The following is a 20,017-nucleotide window of genomic DNA, read 5'->3' on the forward strand; positions in this document are numbered from 1 at the left end:
GCCAAAGTGTAGAGATTAACTTTAATTTAAAGGTACTCAAGTAGGAAATAATTAGTTAATCAATTAATTTTTAAGAAGAAAAACAAAAAAAAGAAGAAAAGTCTATAACAGTATATGGTGATGTATGGACCTTGACAAAACAATTGATTTGAAAATTCAAAAAAAAAAAGCTTGTTTAGTTAAGATAAGAGTGTTAGCTGTGTATGCACCATGACTTGAAAGGTAAAAAAGAAATTCAATAAAAAAAATCACTTCAATTTTTGGTGGGATTGATTCATTAAGTCCAGCTAGACAAATACCGTAAACCACCAATAGATGTGATAAATTGAATGTAATTTTAATGAGGTATATTGTGAACCGCAAATTAAACAAAGAAAAATTTACTATTGTTGTTTTGGAGTACCCAATTATGAGGTCACCTTGTCACTTTCAGTCAAATTTTGAGTTGCCAACTTTATATTCTCAAGTCAATGGACTAGTCGTTATAGCCCCTTTTTGCAGTAAAACATTCAAAACTAGTAACTTGGTAGAGAAGAAATCAAGAAATCTTTGCTTGTTTTGTTGTTCAATAATTTTGATGAGGTATGTATAACACAAATTAAGCAAAGACATTTACTAGGGAGAAAGATAAAATATATCCCTCAGCTTTGTGATTTAGAGTGAATATATCTCTCATTAAAAATGAGGTGCATATATACTTGTGTCATTTAATTAATAAATCTTTATACTTCTTTTCTTCTGGCTCACAACCTAACAAATAGTGAAGGGGATAAAAATCATCATTTAGGTTGGGAAGAAATCTTATGTCTCTTGTATTGGCGTTTAAAATTGTAGCAGATTGCATAGATAATGGTTCCCAAATGCAAAATAAATCATTAACACAATTCAAACAAGAATCTACCAGGATATTGAAGGGAAGTTCATCAAAACTATCAATTTGAACAAGGTCGAAAGTAGAGGTTTGTCCATCTTCCTTTTGCTAATCAGCAGTGTAACAAACTCCTCCTGCTCCATGCATAAGGAATTTTGTCCCACCAGGACGGGTCATAGAACGACAACTATGGATATCCACAAAATTTGAATCGAATACAAGAGAATTACAGGATCTAGAAACGTACATGCATTAACGACTTAAAAAAAAAGCCATGAGAATATTTCAAACATTATTTCATGAGGAATTGATACTTTTTTCCGACAAAATTCATCTTCTTACTAGCGGCTAAACTTTTTGCCTCTCCGTTTCCTTATAACATTAGAATTAGGATTGCAACAAAAAATTGTACGTTTTTAATTTGGTTGTTTGTTTTAAAATCCTAGACATAATATTGCAAGTAATTTTCTTGACTTTTAAAATAAATAATTAGTTTCAAGATTATTTATCTCACCATTTATACTAAAATGACGGATAAATTATCCCTGGCAAAGTCCATTTATATAAATTAACAATAGTGTATACAAATAAATAAATGTTGGAGCCACTCCTAGAATCAGATACTTAGAACTAATTGGGAGACTAGGAATGGATTGGGATTTTTTCTCTATATTTGACAAAGCTAACTAATTGGGGCTTTGTAATTCTCATTTGGATGACCAATAAAATAAGTTAATTGTCTAAAATGAAATAATTCTTATATATTACTTCAAAGTTGGATTACGATTTACCCTTTAGCTTAAAAATTATTCCTTTAGCATTTTATGTTTAAATAATAAACACAAAATTAAGCAAATTCATTTTTTGTACAAAATTTGAACATTTGCTCTTAGTTATTATAATATAACTAAAGTTTACCATCGTATTTTATTATAACACAATAGAATGACGCAATGCACGTTACTAGTGTGCTTCTTGCGCACCAGAAACACAAAAGAGGGACAAGGTTCAGTTCAGATTTGACTGTTTATTGCATGTGAGCAGATTCCGCAAAAAATCTATGCGAATTTTAAAAAGTTGAGTCATTATCAGTAATGGAATCATAAGTCAGTCTTTTCCACTACCCTTATATGAATATACATGTAGAATACATAATGTAATTTATAATATTTTTGTATCCCAACAAAATTGATGTAATGTTTGATATTGAGTGCACATAAGTTGAATATTATATTTTAGATTGATTAAATAAAGGTAATAATTATCCATAATTGTCATTTTTCACATTTTCAACGTTATTTGTTCGTCCTTTGAGTTTCTACTTTTACAATAACATTTGTGCATATCTTTAATTTTCACTTTACATAAGTAATATACCAAAATGTAAAGTCATTTGATTTTTCCTTTTCTCTACAACAATCTACTTTTTCTTCTTTGTTGTATTTTGCTCACCTCTCTATAAGATTGTGTGACAATGGATATAGGATACACGTGCTCAGAGACTAGTCAAAATATGTTATGTTTGAAAGACAAAGAAAACAAAAGGAAAAGAAAAATAGCTTCTAAGCTATGGTGAAAAATAAACAAGCTTCCATTAATCTTATTAATTATAATCTTCCAAAATTGATTAGAGATGAACCATAAATTGAAAAAAAAGAAAAAAAAGGGACATAATTAGATAAACAGAAGATATGAAAATTACAATAATGATGAAGTCAATAATATTGGAACTATTATTGTACTCTCTGGTACTCCTTGTTGCGTATGGTAGTACTCTACATCTTTTTCTCTTTGATCGGAAGTTTTGAATTACTTACTTCGTGCTTCTATATTTGTTTAGTTTGTGTTTTGCGCTCTCCTTACAAAAAATATTAATGAAATATTTATTTTACCAAATTAATTTTACTAATGTTACTTTGAAATTTTAAATTTGACCACTTGTACTCCAATAATTTAAATAATAATTACTTAATGATAAGGATAAAATTTAAAAATAATTAATACAAGACAATGATAAGATGTAAAATTAATTAATTACGTACTCTCTCGATTCTTCAAATTTCTGGTTCTTATTTGCATCTTTTTTCTCATTCTTTAGTAATTCAAGCATACTGAACAAAATATAATTTTTTTTCAATCATCATTATGTTTTACTTTAATCAAACATAACTAGATTGAGATATACTCATACAAAGTAGTGGAATAAACAACCTTATAAGACAAAAAAAAACAATCAAAATCTAGGACCGAACATAGGGAAAATCAATTTTATCACTGCTGATATCTAATTTTGGACCTCCACAATATATATTAATCATCGAGTTTCTTCAATTTCGAACGATTTGAAAAAAACAGTTTTATAACATTCAAAATATTTTTTCAAGTTATTATAAAGTAATTTTAGTTGCTTTTATAATTTTTAAATAATAACTATGTTTTCTTACATAATTTTATATATGATTAGTACATTTTATAAATATTCGAAAATCATCTCAAAAAAAGATTTTGTCTTGTTTGGATATTGTTGACACCTAATTTTGACCCTCCCCGATATGAATTAATTCACGAGCTTCTCAATTTTCAAACGATTTAGAATAATTAGTTTTATAAAATTCAAATATTTCTCGAGGTTACTTTAAGTAAGTCTAGTCGATTTTTATAGTATTTCGTAATTATATGTATAATTAGTGTTTCTTGAATATTTGAAAACCGTCTCAAAAAGATTTTAATTTTAGTAATTACTTTACTAAATTAGTTTAGTTTAAATTAGGGCTATAATTTTGAATTATTTAGTTTATAATTAAATTAACTATTTTATTTTGTTAAGATTAAAAAGCTCATAAATTAATTACATTATTTCATCTTATTTTTGTCATCAACCGAGTTCGCCAATCTAATTCAATTTGGCTAGAGTTTTGACTTAAAAATTGATTACAATTGTAATTCAATTACAAAAATAGTCATCTCATATTTTGGATTTCAATTCTTTAAGGCCCATACCCATACAATTACAATACATGTTCCACTCCACCAAAATAATCCCATACCCATTCCAAACCCACCAACAGCGGTACCCAACCCCATTCCCCTGTACACCTTCTTCTTCTTTTTCGCAGAAACAAAACCCAGCAAAACCAACGCCAGAAATTGCTCCAGCAGCCCATCGAAACACGAAAAAAAACCCGAGTCCAGCAAGCTGCCAACGTCTCTCTCCACAGCAGGCAGCAGGCACGCCTCTGTCCTCCTTTCCCCTTTCGGAATGAGTCAAAATCTCAAAGAAAAGAGGTTTAGCCGGAAGGGTGAAAGGTTTTGAAGTTTTGAATTTCAAATTTTGGCCTTTTGAATTCGATTTTATCCTTTCCCCCCATTTGGGGAAGCCTACTTTTCCCTTCTATATATTTACTTTTATTCATTGTGAAGAGGGGGATTTTTTTTTCCGAAAATTTTATGCTAAGAAAATAGTGGGAGAAAAGTATTACAAAAGGAAAAAATACACTTAAGCCATAGTTTTCTGACGGCATAAAGGGATCGAGAATCTCGGTTTTGTTCAATCTTTGATATCGCTTGCTGTGTTGGTTCATCCAAGTTCTCGGAACTGCATTTTAGTGGTATCGGAGAAGCTCGTCCCTGCTCGTTTCCTGTCCCAAATCGCTGCTCTCCTAAAGGTAAATTTCTTCTAATTCTGACTCGTCTTGGATGATGTTCGATTTTGTAAGCCGTGTGAGCTGCTCACTATTGGAATTTTGGTTATTTTCGACTCATTGTTTGGCTGCGAATTAGTGATAAAGCTAGTTGTATGGCCCGTTGCTGTTTGTTCATCCTTTGCTTTCAAAATGGTTTTGATACTCGTATGAGTTTACATTGATGTTTGTGTTCTTCCTGCACTCACGGCTATTGCTTGTCTCGCTTTTCGTTGAAAATTTGATGTCCCCCCCCTCTCGAGTTCGTGTTCTCGTTGTTGGTATCTTCTTAGTTCACTATTGACCCGACTAGTAAGCTATGGAAGTTGTGGCCTAGTTTTGAAGGTCGAAGTCACTTTCTATAGGTGATTTCGACTTCCATAATCTGATATGCATGCTGTTTTCTGCTCTTTGTTACTTTCAACTAAATATAGTGTTCCATTGTTGGGTTTTCGCGTGTCGTTAGGATCTTTTTTTTGTGTCTTTTTTTTTTAAAAATAAAATAAAATAAAAAAAATAATAGAAGTATTGATCCTGTGTTTTTTCGTTAAATGATTAAGTTAAAGCTTACTAATGCTTTTCTTTCCGAAAGATTAAAGAGTGAGTTTTCGTATGTTTGCATATTTGAGGGTCTACGCATTTATATTCTCTTTATTTTGTTTTGGTTAGCACCCCTGCTTCATGTATCGTATGACTATCCACTGAACCATGTGATGGGGGTGTAGTTAGTGCATTTTCTTATCATTAAGTTGAGTTGCTATTAGATTTCAAATGATTAGTCCGTTTCTCTGCGTATGACGTTAGTTTTAGTTCAAGTACTTGTCTTTGTTTCTACTGCTGCCCAGGTTTTTTTCTTAAATTCTCATGGGTGCTAATAATTTACTCTAAATCATGTGTACTCCGTCGTGTGATTTCGAAACCTCCTCTCTTTGTTAAGGCTTGTGTTCTCTTCTCCCTAAAAGTTTAAGTGCTTCTCATGTTAATGTATAACACATGAGTTTCATTTTCTTTCATGTGTTTCATCATAAATGGAAGTAGCAATTTGGATCAACTTAATAATTTATTCATTTTGGGGTTGAGCATTGAAGTTATTTTTTTTCCTAATTTACCGAAACAAAGGTCATTTGTAGAGATATTGTGCTATTTATTCTAAACTTATTCTTGCTTTATTCCAAGTTTACATTGGTGAGAAATTTATTTGTTTTCTTCTTTGGAGCAAGTCTAGTAAGCATGCCAACATGATTTTATTATTTGTGTCATTTTTTTTACTTTCTGATCCTATGTCTTATTTCCCTTAGCTAACACAAATTATTTTATGTGTATGTGAATCTACCTTGAATCCTCATGGACTTCTCCATTCCCCTTGCATTTCGATTTGGGCCGGAAAGGCCCAAACTTGCTCTTCGCTCGAGTTGGCCTCACTACCGGGTCAGCGAAATTGGTGTATAGGTTGAAAACAGCGAGATAAGTGCTGGAAATTGAATTTTCAACGTCCGAAACGCTGAAAAAAGACCGATATACCTGCTGTATACACCAATATACAGTCAGAAAATATGATATACAGGGCAAAAACGTGAAAACACAGGTGGAAAACGCAAAGATACATAGTTAAAAATAAAAATTACAGATCCGGGAGTTTGAGAATTAGCGATATACATGGCGTACACCTCAAATACATACTTTGTGTATATCACGGGCAAGGAAGATGGAAAAAGGGCCAAAGCCCAAATGAATTATTACTTCTTCCTTTTTTTTGCAGATTTGGGAAATTTGGGCAAAACCCAAATTCAATATATTCCTCTTAAGTTATTTGTTCATCTATTTGTTGATTGACTAACGTTTTATTTATTTTTATGGTTGAATTTAATTAAGTTTCCGAAGATAGCCATTTCTCCCTTCTTATATATATCCGAATTAAACTATTTCATACTTAGCTTTGTTATTTTTTCTTATTAGTCTCGTCGCTTGAAATTACTTACCTCTAGGATTAACCCTCTCTAGTTTATTTCCCTTTTAAAAAAATAAAAATAAAATAAAATATAATAAATAATAATAGTAATAGATAATACTAGATTTTTTTTTTATATATATTTTAATGTTCCATGGTCAGTTTCATTTTTTTTTATTAGTCCCGTCAACACTTGAGGTTTTTCCCTTTAAAAGTTTTCTTTTAGTTATTCCCCTTGATAAAAATAATAATAGAAATAAATAAATAAGTTTTTTTTACTTAGTTAAAATTTCATAATTGGTTGAAATGAATGAGTTCTTTTACTTTATTAAACTCTTCAAAATTAGTCAAAAAATCATTTTGGTCAAATCGCCGGTCAATCGCGAGTTAGCGGGCATTCCGAGGGCCTAACACCTTCTCGGAATGTACATTTGAACTCGAACCCGTTTTCAATTGATTTTATCTGTTTAAATCTTTTGAAAACCGTAAGTATTTTTTCTTGATTTTTTACTAAAAATTAAGTGGCGACTCTGTTCTTTTTGGAAACCCGATTTCTCTTAAACCATAAGTTTAATCGATTTTTCAAAACTAAGTCATTTTCCCTTTACATATATTTTTAAATAAAACAGATATCTTACTAATTAGTTTAGTTATATAATAGTTTATATTTTTAAATTATTTAGTCTATAATTAAGTTAATTATTCTATTTCGTTAAGATTAAGAAGCTCATTAATTAATTTGTATTAATTCGTCTGACAAAATTCATCGATTGAATTCGATTTGGTTAGGATTGAAATTTTTTTAAGCTATTACTCCTAATCAATTTATTTCAACCCTTTGCAAAAACCAATTCTGGGCCAAATCCTATTTCAGCTCATTTCCACTTCTTTGCAGACAACTCAATTCCCAGCCCATCATACAAAGACTTAGCCCACTTTATTTCAGCAGCAGCGTACAATACCAACAGTACACGTTCTTCTTCTTCTGCTTGGGCATGTCATTAGTCTTATTTGTTATTTTTTTTGGATTGTTGTTCCGAGAGTGTCTTATTGTTTCACTTTCTGCTATGAATTATTATGAGTATTACTTATGTATTTTATTTATTTTGCTACATGTGAAATTTATTCGAGTTCACTATGAACTCCTAGCGTCTTTTCCTTTCATTTCGAGAGAGCCATGAAGGCTCAAGTTCTACCTTTATCGAGTCAGCCAGCTGTAAAACTGAAGAATAGGTTCTCCGAAAAATTGACGAACAAGAATTGGAGTTGATACGGGATTGTATACACTAGTATACACATAGTATATATGAAAATGAGAGGGCCTAAGCCCTTTATTTGCAATCATTATTGGGAAAATTACATAAATCCCATAGTTTTAATATGAAATTACAATCTATCCCTAATAAGTTTCTAATTACATTAATCCCTTAAAAATTAAAAGAACCAGATACAATAATTGAAGCTAGGATACATTAATATGTAGCTCGGATACATTAAATACCGTCTCGGATACATTAAAAACTAGCTCGGATACATTAAATACTGGCTCAGATACATTAATATGTAGCTCGGATACATTAAAAACTAGCTCGGATACATAATATGTAGCTTGGATACATTAAATACTGGCTCAGATACATTAATATGCAGCTTGGATACATTAAAGAAATAAGGGATTTTGGAGATTTTTAAAAGTAAGGGGATAATGGAAATAAGTGAAACAAAATGTGTGTATTTCGGTAATTTGTCCATCATTTTATTATCACTTGTTAGTTCTTAGGACATATGAAAAAATTGGGCCTAAGACCCAAAAGAAAAATGATTCTTTTATGTTAGATTAGGAGGTACCAGTGATTAAATGGGCCAAAGGCCCAAAACAAAATTAGACCCAAGTGCTGGTGCAAGCGAACATAAAATCAGACTTGGGCCCAAGACACTCTCTCTCTTTATTTTATTTGTTTTCGTATTTGTTTAATTGTTTGTTTGCTAGTTAATTCTAAGATTTTCCTTAATTCAATTTCCCTAAAGATGAACTAGCCATAGCTGTTAAAATCAAACAAATGTATTTTATTTTATTTTATTGGACTTAAAATATCTAGTACTTAAGTACTATCCTTATACTATCTCCCTTTCCCTTTAAAAGCAATTTCGAATCTTAAGTTGTTATTTCTTCAAACAAAGTATGTTTTTTCCCTTAAAATCGTTTAGCCAAATAGTTAGTTACCAGATAACCGCATGTTAGCAAATGTTCTAGGTGCTTTACCTAGAACATTTAATATGAACCCTGAACCCCCCTTAACATTTTCATTAGATTTTCTGTTTTTAATCTTTTGCAAAAAATAATTTTCTTAATTTTACTTTAAAAATTGAAATGATGAAGTGATTGAGGGTATCTCGAGTTTTATAGTCTACTCTTGGAAACTTAGTTATTCCCTTGAAACCTTATTTGTCCAAATTTGACAATTCAAATTTGCTACTTATCAATAAAGACGAGAATGACTTTTAAATTTTAAAGATATGGACTATTCGAATTTTAAATCAACTAGTTCCTGGACACGTGAGTCCTTAGTTACTTTTTATAGATCTATTAGAACAATTAAAATTAGGGGTGGACATTCGATAGTTCGATTCAGTTTCGATTTTTTTATTTCGATTTTTTTATTTTTTGGTTTTTGAATATGTCATACCGAATACCTAACCAGATTAATCCAATTCAATTTGATTTTTTGTAATTCGGTTCAGTTCGATTTATTAGTAGGATGAAATACCTCAAACTAGAAGAAATTGGAATTGAAAATTCGGAATGAAAACCCAAGGGCTAAATGCTAAGTGCATGCTATGGGAGAAAAGGAAACAAAAGTATTAATAATTAAATAATATCTGATATAGTATGTATAGTAGTGCATAAATTTCGGTTAAACCGAAATACGAAAATTATATTACTAAAAATCAAACAAAAAATCGAAGTTACAGAAAATATGAATCGAAAAATCAAAAAATTTGGTTGGTTTGATTTTTTATTTTTTTAGTATTAATGCCCAACCCTGATTCAAATTCTATAAAAACATGCGTGTAATATGTAGTAAAATTCAATAATTATAAATTAATCTTTAAGAATCCTAGTTTCTGGACACGTGCATTATACGTGTGTGCTATGTGATTTTCTTATCGATTTGTTAAACTAATTAAAATTGCATATAATAAGTAATAAAATACAATAATTACAAATAAATTTTTAAAAATATGAGGAAAAACACCAAATGATTGGCGTATTTTAATGTTTAAATTTAATTTCTTTTAAGTAGCTAACTGTAAATTTGGAACATCAATTAGTAAATAACAAATTTTCAATAAAGTCACAAATGACTAATTTCAGCTCAATATAGACTTAAGACAATAAAAAATTCATAGAAAATTAAATTAAAAAGTCTAATAGCGAAAAAACACACAAAATATAAAGAGAGAAAAAAATACAGAACACACATCCTTCTTAATACCTTAACCATTACAATATACATGAAAAAAGAAATACATAATTTTCTGAGTTCTTGTCGACTTCTCTTATATTCAATCAAAATTCAAGAGTCTTCTTCATCGAGTCAAACTAAAACATGATTCAACCAGTACAATTATGATATAAGTCTTTCACTACTTAAATTCTCTTTCTTTTGTAATTCGAACATATTGAACGTTCTATACAATAAAATACAAAAGACAAGATCTATCATCAAATTTATTGAATTTATTACACAAGCCCACACAGTTAAATCTTTCCTCCATGCTAATTAGTTCAAAGTTGAAAAACTAATAAAATTTTGATCAATTCTAGAAATTTGAATCAAGAAAGATATTTTTATTCTTTTGATAAAATTGAGCAGGACAATAATTAAGAAACAAAAGAGAAAAATTGTTTTTCTTATTCAATCATCCTTATGCTTTACTTTAATCAAACTTAACTAGATTAAGATATACTCATACAAAAAACAATCAAACTCTAGGACAGAACATAGGAAAAATCAATTTTATCACAAATTCAAGGAAAACAAAAAAGTGAGAACAAACATTGCTAAACTAAGAAGAACCTCATATCTGTTAGAGATGGATCCATAAATAGATTAAATTAGAAAATGAGATTTGAATAAAATCAAATTCACCATTACATAATTTGAGTCCTACATAGTACGAGACTTAATGAGTAAAACAGAATTGAATAAAATGAGAAAGTGAATCGATATCCTCTTCGTTGTGTTTATATTTCTCTTGGACGCTGAGTTATTCACTTAATAGTTGGATTGAATGAAGAAGCTCAATAGTGTTTCCCTTACTGGCTCGAATGTCTCTTTTTGGTTTGCCAAGATATTCTCCTAAAAAATTGAATGATATGTTGAAGCGAATGAGCAAATGAAATGGCTCGAATGTCTCTTTCTGAATTGAATGAAGAAGCGCAATAGCGTTTTATAGTCTACTCTTGGACACTGAGTTATTACCTTGAAACCCTCATTGGTTCAATTTCGACAATTTAATTTTTTTACTCGAATACAGAAGGTTCCAGCCCACGGTATTATTTAGTAGAGCTGATAACTGTAGCAGCTTTTATTTGCAAAATTGTCGATGAGCCTGCTTGGTGATGAAATCTCAACTCATCAAAATCAGCTAAAAGGATCCTTTTCAGCTTGTGTTTTGCTCGATTAATTCAATCGGTACCATCTACCTTCCACCATATTAGATAACTTTACCATCAGAGACTTAGGGAAGAGTTCTTCCAGTATCACCTCTTCTAGGATTCTAATTCCGAGGTTGTTTCTCCAACTTTTAACTGCTAAGATAGCAGACTGCAACTTTGGTCCATGGTTTCCTGATGTTTCTTCAATCTTTTGATGAAAAACGATCATGAGTCTGTATACAAATATATTTGAACACTGTAACTAGTAACTACAGATTTTTATTTTTGTGAACTTAAAGTGAGGTGTTCAATGTTTGTGTGATGATGTCATGTGACATAGTTCAGAGAAATAGAAATCAATGGGGCTTCAAGTGCCTGCGATAAGAGCTTGAAGGACTTCTACCCACTCTAACAATGTAATTATGAAAAAGATAAGATAATAACTTCATAAATTTATGAACTGACTTGCGGGTGAGACCAATTACTCAACTAATAGCTAGGATGAACTCAAGCTAACAGTCTCCATGTAATAAACAATAAAAAAGAAGATGAAAAGAAAACAAATATGGATGAGTCCCAAAGGAAGAAAAATCATGTCTTTATTCATATGATACTAACACTACATAAGCATCACCGATTATGAATGGTAAAGGCTTATATTTGCTTCACCGCAACATATTAGGCTTGAATGCTGCAATTTTTAAAAAAGAAGACTAAAAGTCAAGATCTTCAAGGATGAAGGAAATAGAAAATTCATTGCTATATAAAAATAAATCTTTTGAAGGAAAGAGATCAAGTTAATACCTGGAGGTTACATATCCTTTTCTGTATTTCTTCATTCTCGTAAGAATTTTGTGTTCCAATTCTACATCCATCCTCGAAAACCACACTGGATATCGAGTTGACAACATTATGTATATTACGGACAGTCCAATAACAAGTCCACAACTGTAACCCATGAGAACCGCCTGCCAACTTATCATTGATGAATATCCTTCTTCTTCTTCTTCTTGATCTAGCCCAAATGGAGTTGTTGCTTGTGGTACCCCTTCATCACTGCCACAATCTTTTGAGAGTGGCAATCCATGTAATCCATCATTCCCTTGGTATGAACTATTCTCAAACGTATCAAATTGTTTTCCTTTCGGAATGCATCCAACAAGATGATTGTGAGAGAGATTTAGGACTTCAAGTGATGTGAGGGATGTAAGTTGTTGTGGAATTTCTCCGCCGATTTTGTTGGATGAGAGAACCAATGATTCAAGTACAGATAAATGTTGCATTGATGCTGGTATATGACCTTTCAAGTTATTATGAGATAAGTTCAACGTACGAAGTCCAATTAGATCTCCAATAATACTTGGGATAGAACCTTCAAATCTATTCATTGAGAGATCGATAATTATGTCTGTAGTCAAAACTTGAGGAAGTTCAAGATCCAGTCCCTTTCACTATCAAAGAATTTGTGTATAAAGTAGGGCTGGGCAAAAACACCGAAAAACCGAAATACCGAACCGAACCGAACTATTTCGGTTTCGGTATTTCGGTATTTCGATTTTTGGTTCGGTATTCGGTGTATGTTTTTGTATTTTTCGGTATTTCGGTATGTAGTTTTTGTATTTTTCGGTTTTTTGGTTTACCAAAATATATTATATTAAATAATAAATATTATAACTTTAATTAAATTAGGTCAAAACTCTTTAAACCTTTTGGTCTTTTCAATTTTTTTACTTTTCTAAATTCTAACTTTCTAAGCTTTAGCAGCAGCCAGCAGCCACACAACCAGCAGCAGTCGGCGACCAGCAGGCGACAACCAGCAGCCGCCAGTTCCGTTGACCAGCAGCAGCAGCCGCCAGTCCCGTCGACCAACAGCACGCACAGCAGTAGCAACCGCCAGCCACCAGTCCTAGTCGACCAGCAGGGCTCAGGCAGCCGCAGCACCATGCACAGCAGCAGCCGGCGACCGGCAGGTGACAACCATCAGCTTTTAGGTATTTTTTTCTTATAAATATATAAAAATAATTTTAAGTTTTTAACTTGCATTTAGTCAATTACTTGAGAATATTTTAGTGCATTTGGATTTTGATCTATCCATAAAAATAAACTAATAAAGATTTAAGATTTGTATATTTTTAATTTTTATATTTAAACTTTATTTTTTATTTTGATTTGCTCCTTTGTATAATTGTAATAATGTATTTGACTATTTTCTAGCAAAGGGTCAAATCTCAGACAAAAAAAAAAGAGCAAAAGTAATAAAGAAAAAGAAACCACAATGAAAAAATGCATCCAATTATCATTTTCTTTTCCTTATTTGCTCCTTAATATTCTAAGTGTGAATTCATTGTGAAATAGTTTTTTTTATTATATAGATGGCTGAAAAAAATCAATCAAATGTGGGTGTGGCTAATCAAAGTCGAATAAGTATGGCTGATTCTACGGGTAATACACCTACTACTAGCAATGATGCTTCAATTGGCATAGAGGAAACAAAAAAGAAAAAAGAAATGGATCCTAGGTCTACTGTTTGGCAACACTTCGAAATTTTTTTTGAAAATGGTTTATTAGTTAAAGCAAAGTGTTTACATTGTAAACAAAACTATGCTTCTAATACAACTAGAAATGGAACAAGTGGACTGAGACAACATTTGACTAACCGATGTAAAGTGTATAAGCCCCCGCCTGTTGCACCTGGCATTCAAAAATTGTTAAATATTCAAAGTAACAGTTCTTCGATAGAGACTTGGAAATTTGAGCAAGAGTTATGTAGGAGAGCTTTAGTTGAGATGATAATTTTGGATGAACTACCTTTTAGTTTTGTTGAAAAAGAAGGCTTTAAGAAGTTTATGAGTAAAGTTCAACCTTTGTTTCGGATTCCTTCTCGTAGAACCATAACAAGGGATTCTTATGAAGTTTATGGTGAATTGAGAATGAATTTGAAAATGTCTTTTAGAGAAATACAACCAAGAATTTGTCTCACAACAGACACATGGACCTCGGTGCAAAGAATCAATTATATGTGTTTGACTGCTCACTTTATTGATAGGGATTGGGTGCTTCATAAAAGAATATTGAATTTTTGTCCTATCACTAGTCATAAAGGTGAGCATTTGGCTGAGTGTATTAGTAATTGTTTACTTGATTGGAACTTGGACAACGTCTTTACTGTTGCGGTTGATAATGCCTCTTCAAATGATGTGGCAGTTTTAGAGTTGTCCAAAAAATTAGATATGTGGGGAACTAATATGATGGAAGGTAAGCATCTCCATGTGAGATGTATGGCTCACATACTTAATTTAATTGTGCAAGATGGTTTGAAAGAAATTGGTCCTTCTATCAAACGGGTGAGACAAATGGTGAAATATGTTAGATCATCTTCTACAAGGACAAGAAACTTCTTGAAATGTGTTGAGATGAAAAAAATAGAATGTGATAAAATGTTGTCTTTAGATGTGCCTACTAGGTGGAATTCCACCTATTTGATGTTGGACACGGCAGAAAAATTTGAAAAGGCTTTTGAGAGGTTTGATCTTTATGATGGTAATTTTAATTCTTTTCTTGCTACTGATGTTTGTGAAGATGGAAGTATTGCAGGTTCAATTCAATATGAGGATTGGGCTAATGTGAGGAATATCACAAAGTTTCTTGAAAATTTTTATGAGCTCACATTGAAAGTTTCAGGTTCACGGTATGTTACTTGTAATGTTCATTTTGAGGATATATGTGAGCTTGATGCATACTTGAAAGTATGTATGGCAAGTGATGATGTTGATTTGAGTAAAATGGCTTCGGGGATGAAAGAAAAGTTCAAGAAATATTGGGGTACTCCTGAAAAGATGAACAAAATGCTTTTTATTGCTTCTGTTTTGGATCCTCCCATAAATTTATGTATGTTAGTTTTGCTCTTGAAGAATTACTTGGGGAAGAAAAGGGACATATAGTGAATAATGAAGTAAATGCTTACTTAAAGAATTTGTTTGTGATCTATGTAAGTAAGTATGCAAAAGGTTCTAAAAATCAATCATCTTCATCTGACTCCTCTGATTCATCTACTTATGGTCTTTCTCAAAATGTGAAAACAAATTCTTTGAGAACTAAGTTTTACATGAAGAAACAAAAGGAAGATTCTGGAAGTTTAGGTGTTAAATATGAGTTGGATAGATATCTTCTTGAAGACCAAGAGCCTGAATCTGAGGATTTTGATATTTTGATTTGGTGGAAAGTTAATTCTCCTAGATTTCCTATACTTTCACAGTTGGCTCGAGATGTATTGGCTATTCCTATGTTGAGTGTGGCATCGGAATGTGCATTTAGCACGGGTGATCGTATTCTTGATCCCTTTAGAAGTTCATTGACTCCCAAATGTGTGCAATGCCTTATTTGTGTTCAAGATTGGCTTAGAAAAGAAACTAAGCCTATTTGTGTTGAAGAAAGTTTGGAGTTTCTTGAAAAAATTGAACTTGGTAAGACTTTTTATTTTTTATTTGTTTTTGGAAAAAATAAAAGACTTATTGTGTTGTATGACATATTTGATTTTCTTATTTATAGAGATGGCAAATAGTGGAAGAAACTCTTCCATTGTTGATCTATGATTGGCTTGCAAGTCTCAAGTATTTAATAGTGGTGAGTTTAATACGTCATTTATTTAATCATATCATTTTTTTTAATCTTAAAAGTAGTAATCTAACATTTAATTTTATTTTAAAAGGTCCAAAGTCGAGACAATGAAGAAAGGTGTAAAGTACCAAGTTTTGTAAGTGTTTTGGTAATTTTATTGGCACTTGAGACTTCAACGTGGTCTCATGGAAGAAAGTCAAGAAACTACATTGTTGCTCATTATTGTTATTTGTTATTGTTGGCACTTGAAACTTGAAAGTGGTCTCATGGAAGAGGCTACATTGTTTGTTGTTCATTATTGTTGTTTGTTATTGTTGGCACTTGAAACTTGAAGGTGGTCTCATGGAAGAGGCTACATTGTTTGTTGTTTGTTATTGTTGACACTTGAAACTTGAAGGTGGTCTCATGGAAGAGGCTACATTGTTTGTTGCTCATTATTGTTGTTTGTTATTGTTGGCACTTGAAACTTGAAAGTGGTCTCATGAAAACTACATTGGTGCATTATTGTTACTTGTTAGATTGTTATTGTGTTGTGTAATGGCATGATCAATTGATTATTGTATTTGTGAAGTGTAGTGAAGTTTATTTACTTGTTAAATTGTTACTTGTTACTTGTTAGTGCCTTTTGGCCTATTTGATAGTGCCTTTTTGGCCTAAAACTGCCACATCATTTCGTATTATTCTGAGGATTCATTCATTTTGATTCAATTTTTGAGGGGGATAAAAATAGATTTAAATGTTTCCTTGTATTCAGGAAATTAAAGGTTGATAGTTTAATTGAGTTGCCCTACATTCATTGAGTAAAATTATGGTATTTTATAATAATGTTAAAGAGATTTGTATCACAGCTCTTTGCCTATTTGTGTAATTGTGTGGAACTTTTTGAAAGAAAAAAAAGAACAATGATAACAACAAGTGTGGAACTTGGAAGTTGGAACTACTCACAAGGCTTTTTTAATTTTTAGTAGTACTTAATTTAAATTTATAATTTATTGGCTTTTACACTTTTAGTAGTATTTTAATTATAATTTATTAACAAGGGCAAATTTCAATGATAATTGATAACAACAGTTTCGTAGTTAGTACTTTTCATCATACAATAATTTAAAAAACAGAGTAAAATAAGTAAAAAGAAATAAATATAAATAAAATAAACAAAAAAATTACAAAATTTTAAAAAGCCCACTAAGCAGGCCCATAACAAAAAAAACCGAACTAACAAAAACCGAACCGAATTATTTCGGTTCGGTATTCGGTACACATTGTATAAAAACCGAAAACTGAAAAAACCGAAAAAAAAAACCAAAACCGAACCGAAATACCAAATGCCCAGCCCTACTATAAAGTAGAATATGTTTCTGCTACATACTCTGGGGTTCCACTATTCTCACCAATCATTTTCACGGCTTGAAAATTCTCAAAAAGGCTCACAGGTAAATCTCCACTGAATCCATTGGATGACAGATCTATTACTAGAATTTTAGCAAACAAGTTCTCAGTCCTTGAATCATTTATAGGGCCATGCAGCTTATTTGATCTGAAGTTTAAAATCTGCAAATCAGGTAGGGCTCCCAACCATTTTGGAAATGTGTCATTCAACTCATTATTACCTAAATCAAAGAGTTGCAAATATTTGCAATTGATCAAAGATCGTGGGACTTTCCCCTCTAGCTTATTCCCATCCATTTTAATGACTCTGAGTTGGTTCCCATTACTAAAAGTTGTATTAATTGTCCCACTAAGACTGTTGTTGCTTAAATCCAAAACCCAAAGTTCACTCATCTCACCCAAACATTGTGGTATTGTTCCGTCCAAATTACAACTTCCCAAATTTAGCACACCCAAATTCAGATCGCAGATGGCTGAATCAATATGTCCACTAAGATTATTTTGAGAAAGGATAAGATAATATAGTCCCTGCTGGTTTAGGAATGACTTTGGAATAGGACCTTCCAGCTGATTTTGTTTTATAGAAATGGAAAACAATGTTTGGGATTTGAACTCCTGAATCTTTCCACTGAAATGGTTATCACTCAAGTCTAAATCAAATAGTGAAGGGAGGGAGAATATCCAGGATGGTATAGTCCCGTTTAAGTGGTTTGATGACAAGCTGAGTGATTGTAGGTTTTGCAGTTCACTAACGCCCGATGGAATTGGACCAGTTAGGTAATTGGACGAAAAATCTAACGTTTCAAGTTGTGTCCAGCTTCTGTTAAAGGGTAAGTACTCAAGTTGGAGATCAAAGTTGTTATTTCTAAGTGAGAACTCCCTGAGCTTTCCAAATCTCAAGAACGGAGAAATTGGTCCTTCAAGATGATTATTATGAAGGTCCAAAACCTCTATGTTGGTGAGATTCCATAAAGGATTAAGAATGGGCCCCGAGAGATTGGAAGAACTCATCACTAAGTCAACCAATGAAGTTAGATGGCTAAATAATTCAGGTATCTTACCAGTGAAATTCACACCACTCAAATATAACTCCATGAGTGATGCACTGGTATTCCATTTGGTCGTGGGAAATCTAACTGTGAGCTGGGGATTGTTTGTTAAATCCAGAGATTCTAAGTTGGAAAGGTGGAAAACTCTTTTGGGCAATATCCCACGTAACTGTGTGTATGGAAGCCATAGAGTTGTTAAATAAGAAGAGAAATTTAGAGGAAAGGTGGAAGAGATGTTCACAAAGTTAAGGTCGAGCTCTCTTAATTGGGTCAAGTTTTTCAGGAACAATTCAAAATTGTTAGGTCCGAATCTAACCCCATAATCACTCCGGATACGAAGAACCCGTAATTTAGAAAGGTGAGAGATTTCTGTTGGGATTAGACCTGTAAAACTTGTAAGAAGCAAATCAAGATGCGTCAAACTAGAAAACTCACCAAATTTAGGTGAAATGAGCGACCCAGAAAAATCATTATAAGACAAATCAAGCCTTTTGAGATTGGAGAGTTGAAAGAGGCTACTATTGAAATGAAACTTGCCTTGAAGTTTGCTGCAAGTGAGGTTGAGCTCAATCACTTGTCCGGTCATCTCATCACAATGAACTCCATCCCAAGAGCAACAATCTGTGCTCTTGTTCCATGAAAGAGTTTTTGGATATGACTGAATCCATTGGCCTCTTATGCCGATACAATAACCAGAAACATTAGGATCTATTGTAAACATGTGTTTGAATTGTAGAAGAGAAAGAGCTTGATTTTTGGGGCATAAATGAGGTGAGGATGAGGACAAAACAAGTTTAAAGAGAAAGGGATATATCATAAAAAATACAAGGTTTACGTAGCCCATTTCTGCACTAAAATGTTCAAAACTAATTAAGTTGATAAAGAAGAAATCAAGAAATGTTTGATCTGTGTTTATATTCATCAATTTTGATGAGGTATATATAGCATAAATTAAGCAAAGAAATTTATTATACACATTTAATAACACAATTCCAGGAAGGTCACACAATTCAAGTCACATTCTCAAGTCAATTCAAATGAAAATCCCAACACTTGTAATAACACATGCATTTTGTCTTAACAACCAAAGCAGGAACTGTTTCTCTTCTTTTTCAAACTTCTTCTCTCTGGATACACATGTAAGCATTTCACCTTGTGTTTTCTGGTAAATTCAAATTTTAACAACAAATACTGAAAGTGATGAAGTGATAAATCTGCAGGTATGAGCTGCATATGATAACTGCGACAGAATACCTTGATGTTATGTCGGTTGGATGTATGAACAAAGTTTCTTATTAGAAGTTGATAAGAAAAGAAGATATGAGGCATTTAGGAGGAAACTGTGCAAGTTTTTCCCAAAGCCGACTAAATCACACCATTTTAAGAATTTTGTGCAATTGATGTCGGTCTATTTTCACAATTCGTCTTATTAATTGGTTTGGATTTGCACTTCTTGTGATTTTAAGGTCTTACTTTCTGTCCCAAGTTGATTATTAGTGTCCTTTTATTTAAGTAGTGTCGACTTTTTTAAGCAAAAGAAGGTGTATGCCATGTCTTAATTTATTTCCCATGATCAAATTCTTCGAAGTATGAAAGCCATTTTTAAATTTTCGAAGTATATTCAGATGTCAATGTGTTTTACTCTTCTTGAAATTGTACAGAAGAAGTTGAAGTTGAGTCCGAATCTCCTTTGAGTTAAAAATATGCCAAGTTATTAAAAATAGCAAAAAGTATACAATATGTGCTAATATGTTTAACCATGCATAATTGATTATATACTGATACGTATGTGAAGTAGTA

At 31.9% G+C, this 20,017-nt stretch overlaps 1 pseudogene; it reads right to left on the reverse strand.

The window, feature by feature from the left end:
• Positions 1–979: 979 nt before the first annotated feature.
• LOC125823405 (receptor-like protein Cf-9 homolog) lies at positions 980–19,061 on the reverse strand (annotated as a pseudogene).
• Positions 19,062–20,017: the final 956 nt, after the last annotated feature.

The sequence above is a fragment of the Solanum verrucosum genome, unplaced genomic scaffold, assembly GCF_900185275.1.
Source record: "Solanum verrucosum unplaced genomic scaffold, falcon-dt-bn FXZP01001070.1, whole genome shotgun sequence".
Classification (NCBI taxonomy): domain Eukaryota; kingdom Viridiplantae; phylum Streptophyta; class Magnoliopsida; order Solanales; family Solanaceae; genus Solanum; species Solanum verrucosum.